This window comes from Neopelma chrysocephalum, unplaced genomic scaffold (assembly GCF_003984885.1).
Source record: "Neopelma chrysocephalum unplaced genomic scaffold, ASM398488v2 Primary Assembly neopelma1_155, whole genome shotgun sequence".
NCBI classification, from domain to species: Eukaryota; Metazoa; Chordata; class Aves; order Passeriformes; family Pipridae; genus Neopelma; species Neopelma chrysocephalum.
Genome location: NW_020897817.1, coordinates 1,299,891 through 1,313,876, shown reverse-complemented (window position 1 = coordinate 1,313,876; position 13,986 = coordinate 1,299,891). Strand labels below are relative to the sequence as shown.

General features: G+C 48.4%; 1 protein-coding gene across 1 annotated transcript in view; it reads right to left on the bottom strand.

Moving 5' to 3' along the window:
* Window positions 1-13,986, bottom strand: part of CSMD2 (CUB and Sushi multiple domains 2) — a 245,534-nt gene that overhangs the window by 187,003 nt on the left and 44,545 nt on the right. The window lies entirely within an intron of this gene.

The window sequence follows — 13,986 nt, the reverse complement described above, 5'->3', positions numbered from 1 at the left end:
TATATATATTATATGTATTTCTACCTAATATATATATACACACACCTAATATATATATATAGCTAATTTATACATTCCAGACCATGCAGGTTTTTGGGATGCTCTGGAACACGTCAGATGGGTGGAAAACCAGCACAGAACTAATGTTTCATTTTCTGTAATGATACTCAAAACCCCAATTTAATTAAATTACCAATGTCACTTTTTTTTTTTTAAATGAACCCGTTCCCGCTTTTATGTTTCCATCCTTTAAAATTAATGACTAGAACTTTGCTATAAATAAAAATCTATCATTTTTAAAAGTCAATCTCCACCACGAGCCGCTCTCTGCTTAATGAACTGTGAAGAATCAGACAACCCTGACCTGCTCGGTATCTTAAAAATCACACTTGAAAAACAGGATCTCATATTAAAATTCTGCTTCATTTGGCTGCTTTCACTAATCTCCTGCTACAGGAGGGAGCACACAGGAGATTTTTGGGGGGGAGGCAGCATTAACTCCTCCAGTGCTCCGGGTTCCTGCGGGAAACCAGGAGCAGGGATTGCTCTTTTTTTCAGGACACACCAGTGCACATCTGCAGGAGAAAAGGAATTCTCCAAATCTCTGCCTCCTGGAGGGGCAGAACTGCTTCCCAAGGGGCTGGAGACAGTTGTGTGCAGGAGGAATCTGCTCAGCCCTCAAACATCACCTGCTGAAATATCCCTTCCCCTGCAGAGGGAGGGAGAGGAGCCAAAGGACACAGAGTTGGTGCTCCAGAGAATCACAGACTCAGTGAAGAAAAGACCTCCAAGACCCCCAAGTCCAACCCAGCATCCCCACCACGTTCACCACACGTCCTCAGCTGCCACATCCACACATTTTTTTAGGCCTTGACAACTCTTTCAGTGAAGAATTTGTCCCTCATATCCAATGTAAGCCTCCCCTGGAACAGCGTGAGCCCATCTCCTGCCACTTGTCCCCTGGGAGAAGAGGCTGATCCCTCCTGCCAGGGAGTTTAAGAGGGACAAGGTTCCCCCTGAGCCTCCTTTTCTCCAGGCTGAGCCCCCTCAGTGGCTCCAAACAACAATTCTGCTGCAGAACCTTCACCAGCTCCATTGTCCCTTCCTGAGAAATCCCCCAGGAGGGCTCGGAGGGTGCAGGGCCTGGAGATGCCCTTGGAGCTCCAGGACATCCAATGTGCCTTTGGAACCCCCCAGGACATCCAATGTGCCCTTGGAACCCCCCAGGACATCCAGTGTGCCTTTGGAACCCCCTGCCCAGCCTCCAGGATATCCCATGTGCCTTTGGAACCCCCCAGGACATCCAATGTGCCTTTGGACCCCCCTGCCCACTCTCCAGGACATCCAATGTGCCTTTGGAACCCCCTGGGATGTCCCCAGGACATCCAGTGTGCCCTTGGAACCCCCTGCCCAGTGCCCAGGACATCCAATGTGCCTCTGGAACCCCCCAGGACATCCAATGTGCCTCTGGAACCCCCTGCCCAGTCCCCAGGACACCCAATGTCCCCTTGGCTCAGCTCTGAGTGACTCCCTGAGCTGGTGCAGCCCCTGCTTTGCCAGCCCTGGATTTGTGATTCTACTCCAACATCCCTGAGCAGAGATAATATTATTGCTCATCCTTGGCTGCCTCTAACAGCCAGACTCTCTGATTGCCTCAGAGATTAATAGAACTGTATTATTTACATCAGATGTCGCACAGAATAATATTATTAAAGCTTTGTCTTACCCATTTACCAATTCCACTGTAGATTAGCAGCATGGATTTTTTTTCCCCCCCCTCCCCATAAAAAGCTTTGTTCCCAGCAATCAACATAATATTTTCCAGTGATTGTATGGAAATGAATGCAGCCACAGAGCAGATTTGTACAGATGAATAGGAGGTCCTGTTAGTCATTTTGTAGCTAAGTCTGTTTCTGCCCATGATGAATTTAGAGCAGTTTATTTTATTTGTCTCGATTTGAGCAGCTGCCAAAGCCTTATCTTATTTTATGACAGAGGAAAGGAAATAGGATTATTCTATTGCAGTTGCACCTGGAGGGCTCCTCACCATCCCTCAAATGTCACTCTCCCAGGAGTTATTTGCCCCCAGGGACCCCCCTGCCCAAGGTGACACAGAGAGGAACCACAATCCTGATGTTAATTGGCAGCACAGGCACGACCAGAGCCAGAGCAGAACCTCTGGGGAGGAGGTGAGGTGAGAACGACTGGCACAATGTGAGGCAGGAGGTTGTGATGCAGAAAGGGCATCTTTTCAGCAAGAAGCATCAAGTGTCAGGACACGGAAAACACTCAGGAACAAACCCAGCAAAACCTGCAACTCTCCCACTTCCTGCAGCTTTCAGTTGATCCTTCAAATCCATTTATTTGTCAGAAAGAAACCTGGAGGGCACCAGCCCGACCTCTGCCCAGCTGAGCTCTCTTCTGAGCTCCAAACTCTCTGCTTTTGTTGTTCAGCCCAACCTCTCTCAGCTGAACCCTCTTCTGCTCCAAACTCCCTGCTTTTGTTGTTTTCTCCTGCCTTTCAGTTCGAGCCCCTTTAATCCCATCCTTTGGAACCTGCAGATGCTCCAACCACTCCCCTCTCACCCTCTGTCCTGGTGGAAGGTGTCCCTGCCCACTGGGGCTGGAATAGAGGAGCTTTGAGGGCCCTTCCCAACCCAAACCCTTCTGTGACTCTCTGACTTTACCCTGGCAGCACCACCCGAGATCTCCCCACGCAGCTTTTATGCCTTTCCCTGGAGGAGCCCCATCCAACAGGTGACTCACAGGTTTCAGTGTGTTTAAAATGAACACAACAAACTAGAAACAGAAACCACAGACTCGAGAAGTTCCCATCATCCAACCCCCCGAGCTGCCACAGAGCTCCCAGAGCCACTGCTCTGCACCAGGAGCTTCATCCCATTCACCAACCTTGATTTTCACCCCTGTTTCTTTCTGCTCTTTCCAACAGGCTGCTCCCAACCTTCCTCCTCCCCTTGCCAGTGATCACTCCTCTGCAAGCCTTCCAAACCAGGAGCTTCCAAACCCCAGTGCTCGTCAAGCCCTGTTCCAGTTCATTCGGAATTAATTAGTGGCTCTGGAGTCATTAGATGTGACTCGACGCTTCCCTGGCCACGCTCCCACCACCACGACGAGCTCAGCCCGGTCCCATCAGCCTCTCCCGAGCCCCCAGAGCCTCCTGATTGTCAGGAGGAAAAGAAAAAGGGAGAGAAAAAGAGCAGAGATGCTTCTCTTCCTGTTCATCCCAGCAGCTGCTTCACCTGCTCCAGGAATTTGAGGCCAAACTCAAACCAAACCCGGCCCCGTTTCCAATTCAAATTAATCCTCAGCTCCATTTTCTCTGTTTGTATTGTCGGAATATAAAATAACCCCCCTGTTTAATCCATCCCAGCTCCTGCTCTCCAGTCTATTACCCTGTTTACAGAGCTAAAAGGAGCGTTTTTTATTGCCTGAATTATCCAGGGGAGTTTACGAGAGAGATTTCTGCGCTTATCATTGTTCCAACCTTGAAATCTTATCGAGGAGTGCAACTTTTATGGTAGGAGGGCTGTGCATTATATCTCCTCATTCCCAACTAATTTTCATTCCTAATAAAGGGGAAAGGAAAGCAAGCAAGCCCTGCCAGAGCAGGCCCTCCCAGCTCCCCCCCTGCAGCTCCTCCAGCTGCAATAATTCATAAATCCCATGAAACGACGCCGCACAAACCAAGCAAAATAACAAAATCATTGACCTAAACTACTTGGCTCAGTCATCTCTGCAACACACATTTCCAAATTCATCTCCACTCTGCTGCTTTTTTTTAACCCTTCTTGGCATTTTCCTGCATTTCCTGGGGGGGTGGGGGGAGTGGAAGCCAAGGCATCCAAAGGGATCGACAGGAAGGGCTCGACATCAGGAGGAATTTCTGCCTGGAAAGGGTGGTCAGGCCTTGGCAGGGGCTGCCCAGGGAGGTTTGGAGTGCCCAGCCCTGGAGGTGTCCAAGGAAGGGCTGGAGGTGGCACTCAGTGCTCTGGGGATGGGGCACAGGGGGGATCCATGGGCTGGGAGGGCTTTTCCAACCCCAATGATTCCATGACTGTGCTGGAGAGCCATGCTGGGCAGAAGGATAATTCTTCCTAGAAATTCCAGGGGGAAAACCAGATTTTTTTAAGGAGAATATCCCCAAGATTTTCATCCCAGCTTTAAAAATTCCCTGAGATCCCTCTGGGGGACATGGACAGGGCACCTTTGGCACCCCAAAGAAAAGTGTGAGCTCTGGTGGGAGAAGGATCCACCCAGACCCTTTCCCTTCACTCTTCACCCATAACTTTTGGCCCAAGGACCACAGGGACCCTCTCCCTGACTCTCCACCATCCTTCACCAGTGCTTTAGTACAATCTGCTTCCCTTCAGAAGACTTTTAATCTTCCCAATAACTGTCCAGAGTGTGCTACAGCAAAAGGAAATAAACGCTATCTTTTTCATTTCATTTTATCCCTTTTTTATGTCGTGATTTGTTTCCAGTATAGCCAGAGATAAAGCTAAATGGGAACTATTTTTTCCCCTCTAATATTTCTTTGTTCAACTACAGACCAGGCAGATCGTTACTTTTTGGATAATAACAGACCCAAAATGTTCCTCATCCATCTTCTTTGTGGTGGTAGTTCTGGGGCTCTTTTCTTTTCTTTTTTTTTTTTTTTCCTGGAAATCCATTTCCAGTTTTCAATTTACCTTTTCTGGAATGTGCTGCAGAGCTACTTCAGAGCAACTTCAGTGCAACTTCTAAGAGTGTATCAGGCAGGCTGAGGGAGGAGTAGTTTAGATCTGATTTAGTCATCACGCCACAGAAATAGCAAAATATTCAGAGCGTGGAAGCAGCAGGATCAGAGGAGACACAGAAACAAATGAGGGTGTGGGGAGAAGGGATCCTCAACAGCTGGGATTTGATGCCACTTGTTATTTATACTTTCAAATAAATGTCATCACTTGCTGAGCACAGCAGAGGAAGCTGCTGCAGATCACAGAACTCCAGAGGGGTTTGGGTTGGAAGGGGCTTTAAAGATCATCTCATTCCAACCTGGGCTAGTAGAAGATGTCCCTTCTGGAATGGATGAGCTTGAAGGTCCCTCCCAACCCAAAGCACCCCTGGCATTCTGTGCCCAGCCAGGGATGGCACATGTTGGGTATCCCTGAGCTCATGGCAAGGGGAAAGGCAGAAAAAGTATGATTAAAATAAACCAGACATGGAATTAATCCCTGGGCCATCCCAGCAGCCAAAATTAGGGCTGGAAAATGCCACTGACATCCCAACTCAGTGCTCTGCTCCCTGGGATCCACAGACTCCCAGGATGGTTCAGATTGGAAGGGACCTTAAAGCCCATCTTGTCCCAGGGCAGGGACACCTTCCACCAGCCCAGCTTGCTCCAACCTGGCCTTGGACACTTCCAGGGATCCAGGGGCAGCCACAGCTTCTCTGGGCAACCTGTGCCAGGGCCTCCCCACCCTCCCAGGGAAGGATTTTATCCTAATAACTAATCCAAACTTACTCACTTCCATTTTAAAGCCATTTCCCCTTGTCCTGTCACTTCACACCTTCGTAAAGCTGGTTTTTTCCCCCCCAACAATTCCTTCCCAATATCCCACCTAACCCTGTCCTCCTTCTGCTCAAGGCCATTCCCTCATCCTACCCCTCCATCCCCTGAGAAAAGATCCTGAACTCTGGCTACAGAAATCTCTTGCTGGGCCTGAAGAACAAGGTCCCACTGGCAGATGCCACCACATCCAGAGCCTTTGGGGTCCTCACCCTCATCCCAGCCTGGGATGCTGCTGCACCAGGAGCCTCCTCAGGGAGGCCCTTGAGGCTTTTCTCATCTCCCTGAACGTGCTCCAGCCTCTGCAGTGCCACAACACTCCAACCCCAGCCTCATTTAGAGAACCTGGTGAAGTGTTTTTGCTTAGCAGGGATGGATTTAAGTGTGTGTTTAAAGGCTTCATTGAACTGGCATTTAACAGCTGCAGAGGAACTCGAAAAAACTTCCCCCCGGGGAGGAGAGGGGGGTTTTACACTCCTTGTCTCTCTCTCCCTCCTTCCCTGAGCTCAGGTGAACCATCCCAAGGGAAGCAAAGACCTGCACAGAGGACAGGGCAAGGAGAGCAGTGCTGGGCTGGTCACCAGCACCAGGAGGCAACTGCAGGCACCAAAGTGAAAAGCAGAATTCCAAGTGCCAAGCAGAATTCCCAGCCCCAGAGAGCTGAGCTGCCAGGGCACATCAGGGGCCTCCAGCCCCTTTTTTGTGCTCGTGGGGACTGAAAGCCAAGACTCAGCCTGAAAAGAGGGTGTCAGGGCTGCAAACCCAGCTCTGAACTGATCCCATCTAGACACTGGGTGCCAGTGTTGATCTGCTCTGCATCCTGCTGGAGAGGGGCCCTTGGGCAGGGGAAGGCTCTTTGTTCTGGTTTAAAAAAAAGCCACTTCCAACTTTAGAGCCCACATTGTTTGTCTGCTTATTGATCTCCTCGAGCTGTTGGCTCATTACCCAGCACCAGAAACTGGAGCCAACTACATCTGTCTTAATAAATATTTCACGGCAGAGGAAGGGCACCCACCACAACACTTCAGTCCTGGTTTCTCCAGCCTTTTTTCTGGAAGCAGGAGGGCTGGGATCTGGTGCTGTTGGGGTTCCAGGGTCTCCCCTCCAGCCCTGTGTGATCCCTGTTCCCAAGCTGAGCCTGCACACACAGCACCACACACAGCCCAGCTCTCCTTCTCCCGGTGCCTCCCATTCCCCAGCCCTCATTCCTGGCTTCCCAAAGCCTTTGGAGGGGCAGTGGGGATCCCACTGAGCAGGTTCCTCTTCCCCCAGTGAGCCAGGCTGAGTCAGCTCACAGCTCACCAGGGTCACCCCGTGAATAATCCATGGCTGGGGCCAGAAACCCCCGGAATTCACAGCTTCCAGTTGCTTCAGCTCCCTCTCAGACTACATAAGGTCTGGCTCACGCCCACAAATGACATGGGAAAAACTTGTTTGTTTTTGTTTTTCGACTGCCTTCATAATTTATTCCTTCTAAGTTATTCCCTCTGAACACTTCTCTTCTCTGTACCTTCCTTAGGAAGTCTGGCTGCCCAACACAAGGGTCAACACTGGAGGGAAAACCAACCAGGACATGAACCTTCCACGTTAAGCAGTGAGATCACAGTGCCCTTGGGACCAGGAAAAGTGAAATGTTACACCACTGAACAGAGCAGTTTCTAGTAAAAGCCTCGAGGAACCCTGAGCTGACAGAGCAGCCACCTCCCATCAACACCCAGGAGCCAAACCCACCCCAAGGATGGGGCCACAAAGAGCTGCCACAGCAATTCCATCACCATCTGCTTTTCCAGCACTGGATTCATTATTAATTTGTGGTCATAACTGATCAAGAAAAAAAAATAAAACAAGACCCAGATGGTAATTATTTCATCCTCACTGCAAACAAAGCTGAAGTGATCTCATTGTGTCACCAAGGCATGCTCAGGGCTCTGGCCTGGCTGCTCTGGCACAGGTGCTGAGCTGGCAGAACCTGCCACAAAAGCAGCATTTTGGAAGGGATGCAGGAGCAGGAGCTCACCTGGAGAACAAGGGTTTGGTGTGGGATCTCCCCAGGGCCAGTGGGGCAACCATCTCCCACTTCTGAATGTTCACAAACAGGAGCTTATTCTGCTTTTAAGGACCTTGCCCTGATTTCTCCTCTGTAACTCGAAGGCAGGGGTGGATTTGGGGGCTCAGACCTGCCCTGGCTTTGCTTTCACAAATCCCACCCTATTTCATGGACATCAGAGGGGTATTTATACAAGATTAAGGCAGACAGGGAGGGGAGAGGGAAGATGACCACGGGATTAGCAAAAAAAGGAAAAGCAACACCCAAAAATCCCCATGGAGAAAATATCCATCAGCACAAGGGAAGCAGCTTCCCAGATCCAGCCAGAGCAGGGCTGAGCTGCTCTGAGGGTCACCCTCCTGTGCTCCCCTTGTTCCTGTGGCCAGGAGAACATCTCAGCATCTCCTGCTTCCAGAGCCAGCACTGAGCACGGGATGGGAATGGATCCTGCAGGGGAGCTTTGCTCTGAGTGCTTGTGGTGGGGTTTGAGCCACCACAAAAATCCCAAATCCAATTTCCAGGCTTCCCCCCACACCCCTTCCCACGATTTTTATCTCAACACCGAAGAGAAACTTTCAGGCAAGGAAAAAAGGGGAAGGACATACATTTATCCTACACAAATAAATATACTGTACAAGCTAAAAGCAATTATATATACAATATTACACACTTCTATCAGTCCCTTTAAGCTTCTCCCTCGAAGGAAACATCCTGGATTCCAGCTGGGAGGTGACTCTCCTGTCACTTCTGAGCATGTGGTTCTCTCCCCAGACAAGTGACTGGGAAGCTGCACTCACATGTCAGGGCTGTGTCTATCCAAAAATAGACATTTAGAATAGTGTCATAGTCCAAATGGCTCAAGGAGACCTTAAATGTACCAGGAATTTATTCAGAGACATGTAACAAATGAAAAATCCATATACACACACTCGGAGGCATCCATTGGACAAACATTGCCATGGAAACAGGACAGATCTGCTTTAGAGGACACAGGGAAATGGGAAGAGAAAGGGCTGGGAATGAACCTGGAAAAAGAGACCTCCAGGTCTCAGAACTGGCCTGAATCTTGTTCCACTTTGGGGCAAAACTGCTTAAATTCCCCATCACAGAGATTGAAGCTGAATCCCAGCTGAATGTTCAACCTGCAGCACACAACCCCACACTGAGACCATCCTGGAGGAGCTCAAATGCAAAAACCTCCTGCTCAGTTCCAACATGCAAACAGCAAGGAGGAGAAAAAAAGGTGCATTTTGCTGAGAATCCAACCTGAAACAGCTCCAAATTATTTCCATTTCCTTTTTCCAAATCCACATCCATTTTTACCTGATACTTTAATAGTTTAATTTATGAGCAGCACAAATCTACCCCCTCTAAGGGCAAAGATTCAAACCTGCTTAAACTCTGGGAGGGGGATTAGGGAAGACACCCAGCCCTTCACCCTCCAGATGTCACCAAAGGGACAAAACCTGTTTATTCCAGACTGTTCCCTTCCCCTGCCCAGCACAGGGAGCAATTCCCAACTTCTGAGACACTTCAGTTTATGCCTTGAACACCTTCTGCTAAGAAAACACCAAACTGTTCAGGAGCTGAACAGTCTGCAGGGTTTGACCCCTTCAAACAGCCAAGGCACAGCACAGAGGAAAGTTCAACCCCTTCATGCTGGAAAAAAGAACTTATACAGCACCTGTTTGACATGTGATTTAATCTGATAACAGGGAAACCTCTTTCCTCTGGAGGGGAAATGAGAGGGAGGCAAAGCAGTGGCTGAGAATTAAAAAACAGGGTCTGGCACGAAGGATAAACTACATGGGATGATCCTCGTTGGTCCCTTCCAGCTCAGGGCATTTTATGATTCTGAGCTGAGCCCAAACCAGGTATTTTTAGACTTAAACCCCTTCAGGAGCTGCTCATCTTCTCACTGCTTCACTCCATTCATTATGGTTTTAATCAGGTCTGAAGAACTGAGCTCTCAAACAGATTCCAAAGCAGCACAGCCAGGGTGGGTTATGCAAGGGAAGATCAGAGCAGGAGCAGAGTGGGGGGCAGATGAAACCCTCCCAACCCAACAAAGCACCAAGCAACGGCCACACTGCACTGCCACACATCCAGGAGCAGGGACAGCTCCCAGCCCTGGCTCCTGCTGACACCCTGAAAGGCTTTCAGGCCATGATTGACTCGATAAAAGTCGCTGGCAGCCCACAAAGGAGGCAGGGAGTTATGTAAGGAACCTTCTCCTAATGAACTCCCCACTGCAAAGCCTCTCCCGTGGCCTCCACTGACACATCCCTGATGTGCTTTGGCCACTGGACACTTGAAGCATTTTCCCAGACAGCTCCAACATCTCCTGAGCTGCCTTGGGATGAGGAATTTGGGATGAGGAATTCCCCCTGGTTGGGACCATGGGAGAGGTTCTGTGCTGTCCCCATCGCCCGCAGAGGCGAAACTGGGCAACTTTTAGTGATGTTTAAAGCACCAGGTGTTGGGAGACCTGGAAGAAGCTGCTCTGGTCCTTCCCAACTCCATCAGGCAATTCCCAGCCAGGGAAAAGCTCTGCATCCCTTCAGAGCCCTCTGGAATTTGGGAAAGGAGTGCCTGGAGCAGCCTGTGGCAGCACAGGTTGTCTCCTTCCCTGTTTTTTTGACAGACATACTGGGCAACTTTTAGTGATGTTTAAAGACATCCACCCACCTAAAGACATCCACCCACCTGCCTCTGGGAACACTGAGAGGTTTGGATGGAATCAGGGAATTGTGGCACAAGGCAGAGGGAAACAAGTACCACGTGTTAGGAGACCTGAAAGAAGCTGCTTTGGTCCTTCCCAATTCCATCAGGCAATTCCCAGAGAGGGAAAAGCTCTGCATCCCTTCAGAGCCCCCTGGAATTTGGGAAAGGAGTGCCTGGAGCAGGGTTTGCAGCCTGGGGCAGCACTAACACAGCCCAGCTTGTCTCCTTCTGTGTTTTTTTATTGACAGACATCCTGGGCAACTTTTAGTGATGTTTAAAGACACCCACCCACCTGGGAATGCTGAGAGGTTTGGCTAGAATCAGGGAATTGTTGTGGCACAAGGCAGAAGGAAACCAGCACCATGTGTTGGGAGACCTGAAAAAAGCTGCTTTGGTCCTTCCCAATTCCATCAGGCAATTCCCAGAGAGGGAAAAGCTCTGCATCCCTTCTGAGCCCCCTGGAATTTGGGAAGGGAGTACCTGGAGCAGGGTTTGCAGCCTGGGGCAGCACTAATACAACACAGGTTATCTTGTTCCCTGTTTTTTTATTGACAGACCTACACCTGGATTAAAACACTACGGAATCCAGGGGGAAAAAAAGCCCAAGGCCCAAGGGGAACAGTCAGTTTGGCTCTCACTGGTTTTACAGACCCATTTCAGGGGCAATTTCAGCCCTGACCAAGTTCACTGGCACAGGTGAAACTGGAAATATTCCCCAGGACAGCCACACAGCAGAAAGCTTAACAACCTGTGGCTTTATAGAACATTTTCTGTGCTCACAGCAGCATTTGGTCACTACCTGCACCCAGGGGACTGGGCAGCCAGGCTGGGATGTATTTACTGCTGGTTCTCACGGGATTTCTGGGAATGGATCTTTCACTTGGGCCAGAAATGCCAGAAAATGGGTCTGTTTAGGGGCTGCACAGCCCAGAAATGCCAATTTTATGGCATTTGGGTCTGCCAGGGGCTGCCCAGCCTGGACCCCTTCACTGCTCAACACAACAACGTGACCCTTCCCCGAGCTCTAAAAACTTCTTGGTTTTAATTTGGTTTCTAAACAAAAGTACTGGGATAGTCCTCCTTTCATCCAGGACACTCTGGAGCCTGCCCCAGGAATTCCCAGGGAGAATTAATGGCTCTCACTGCTGCAAACACAACTTGCTCCAGGCTCTGTTGTGCTCTGGTCTGATGCACTTGCAGCAAAACACGGATTTTCCTGTAAAATATCCAGATTACAGCTGGTTTTGCCCACTGAGAACCTGCTCATGCAGAATTACATCTGTGGAACAAGAAAGCTGATTTCCAGGAGGGTTTTGTTTCCCACTAAAAACAACCCCAGGAGAAGATGCTGGGAGAGGGTTTGGGATAAAAACACCAGGAAAGCACAGACAACTCAGCCATGGACTCACAACAAAACACAACTGCTAAGGAGATCCCCATATGAGATATATATATTATAAATTTATATATATATTATATATTATATATTATATCTATTTTGCATAATATATATATTATAAATTTTTATATATATATATATATATAAATTTTTCCTGCCATTATATGCGCCTGGTTTTATTTCATAGGAATGGGAGGGTAAAAGCCAGATTAATGACTGCAAGAAATTTTAATTAGCATAAAGGTTTCTCTCTGTTAGTTTACAGCAATAAAAAGAAGTGTATATATATATGTATATATATATATATACATCTAATAAAAATGTCCGGAAGCTGAATTCCAGGAGAATCTGGGACCTGGCTCTCAGTCCAGGCCACTCTGAACAAAACAGATCCAACCCTTTCTGACACATTTGCAGAACAAACTGCTCTCATTTCCCTGATAATCTTGGAATCACCTTCCTGTCACTTCCAGTAAGACCATGAAAACTCCTGTGCTTCCAACCCTGCCTGTTTTCCTTGCACTGAGTGGGGTTTATGTAATTTTTTTAATATAAAAGAAGAATTCACTCGATGCCAAAGCTCCAGGTTGCATCAAATCCAGGAGCCAGGCCCATTAAATCCAGGCCCAGTCAGACATTCCTGAGCCCAAGCCAAGACCTCCAAGGCAGGAGCACTAAAGTGATTAGTCTGCAGGAGGTGAAAATCCAGGGAATTCAATGACACAGCACCGGGAAGGGAAAGCTCCAGCAGGAAAATTAAAAGGTCTAAAAGGAACAGAGGAGGCTCAAAACCAGGAGATGCTCCAACATTCAGGACATGGAGAAAACTTCATTTACAGGGTGCAAAATTAAGAATAAATGGCAAGAAAAATGAGAGTAAAAAAGATATTCCTGCAAATTTTCCTCCTCCACGAGGCCAAAGCAAAACAGCCACAGAATTAAAGTGCCCTTCAAACAAGGAAATTGTGTTTTCACCAATCCAGCTCAGCCAGGGCACAGAGGGGAGTTCTGAGCCCTGAAGACAAGAACACCAGTTCCATTTCAGATATAAATAAGTGTTTTAGAAGCTAATTCTTCTTCAGAACCGTCAGGCAAGAAATAAAGAGGAAAAGTGCTCAAAAATCAGCCACTTCTGGGCTCAATGGGGGAGTTGGAACCCGTTTTTTTATGCTTTTTATACCCACCCTCTTTCTCCTGCCCAGCTTTTGTGCAAAGCTGAAAATATCCAGCCATCCCAGCCCGCCTGTTTATGGAATAACAACCCCAGTGCCAAATTCCACACCCTCCATTCTCAAGGGCTTTATTAATCAGGAGTGGAGGCCACGCTGGGGAAGCAGAAATGTGTATTTATTTATATCCCTCCTGGCACCAGGATCTATTTTGGGTGAACCAGCTCATATTTTTTTTCCCTGCTCTGAACTGGGGGTGTGTGATTCCATCAGCTGGAACCAGCAATTCCAGCATAGAAACACCTGGATGGGAGAGTCTGGCCCAACATCTGGATTTACAGCAGTGCTATAAAACAACTTTTCACAAGGAAAACTGTTAATTCCTTCAGAAACCTTGGGACAAGAGACCCTTTGGAGCGTGGTGAGGGAAGGATAAGGAGCTGGGGATGTCTTTTCCAACCTAAATAATCCTGTGGCTGGAGATCAGCACACCTGGAGCCTGGAAATGTTAAATAAACCCAAGTGGATGTGGCACTTGGGGTCAGGGTGGTGGGCTGATGGTTGGATTTGGGGATCTCAGAGGGATCCTTCAAGCTTTTCTAGGATTTTCTGTTAAACATGGAATTGTTTTGGCCCTGGAAGTGGTTGGAAGATTAGGAAGAAACAGCCAGAACTTCTGGAGAAAAGCCCATCCAGGAGCTGCTCAAAGCAAGCAGGGACCTCCAGGATGTTCTCCTGGTCCTTCTGCAGCTCCTTTGCTTTGCTGGCAGAGAAAAGAGATTTCAAAAGCACCTCTCAGGTGGCTCAGAACCACCAGACACAGCATTTTCCCTGCTCAGTATTCCAGGGGTCACATCCAGGTGGATCCACTTGATTTTGGAGTCAAATTTTGCCCAGGGACACGCAGGGAAAATGTTTCTGTTCTGTGTTCAGGAATGGATGGAGCTGCTGAACAAACAGGAGGATAAAATCATCACAAAGAGCTTTTCAGTGGGTTTTGGTGTTTATTTGGGGTTTTTTTTAGTTGTTTTCTCCTCTTCCAAAGAAGAAGAGGCTCCTTATCCCTCCTGACTGTCAA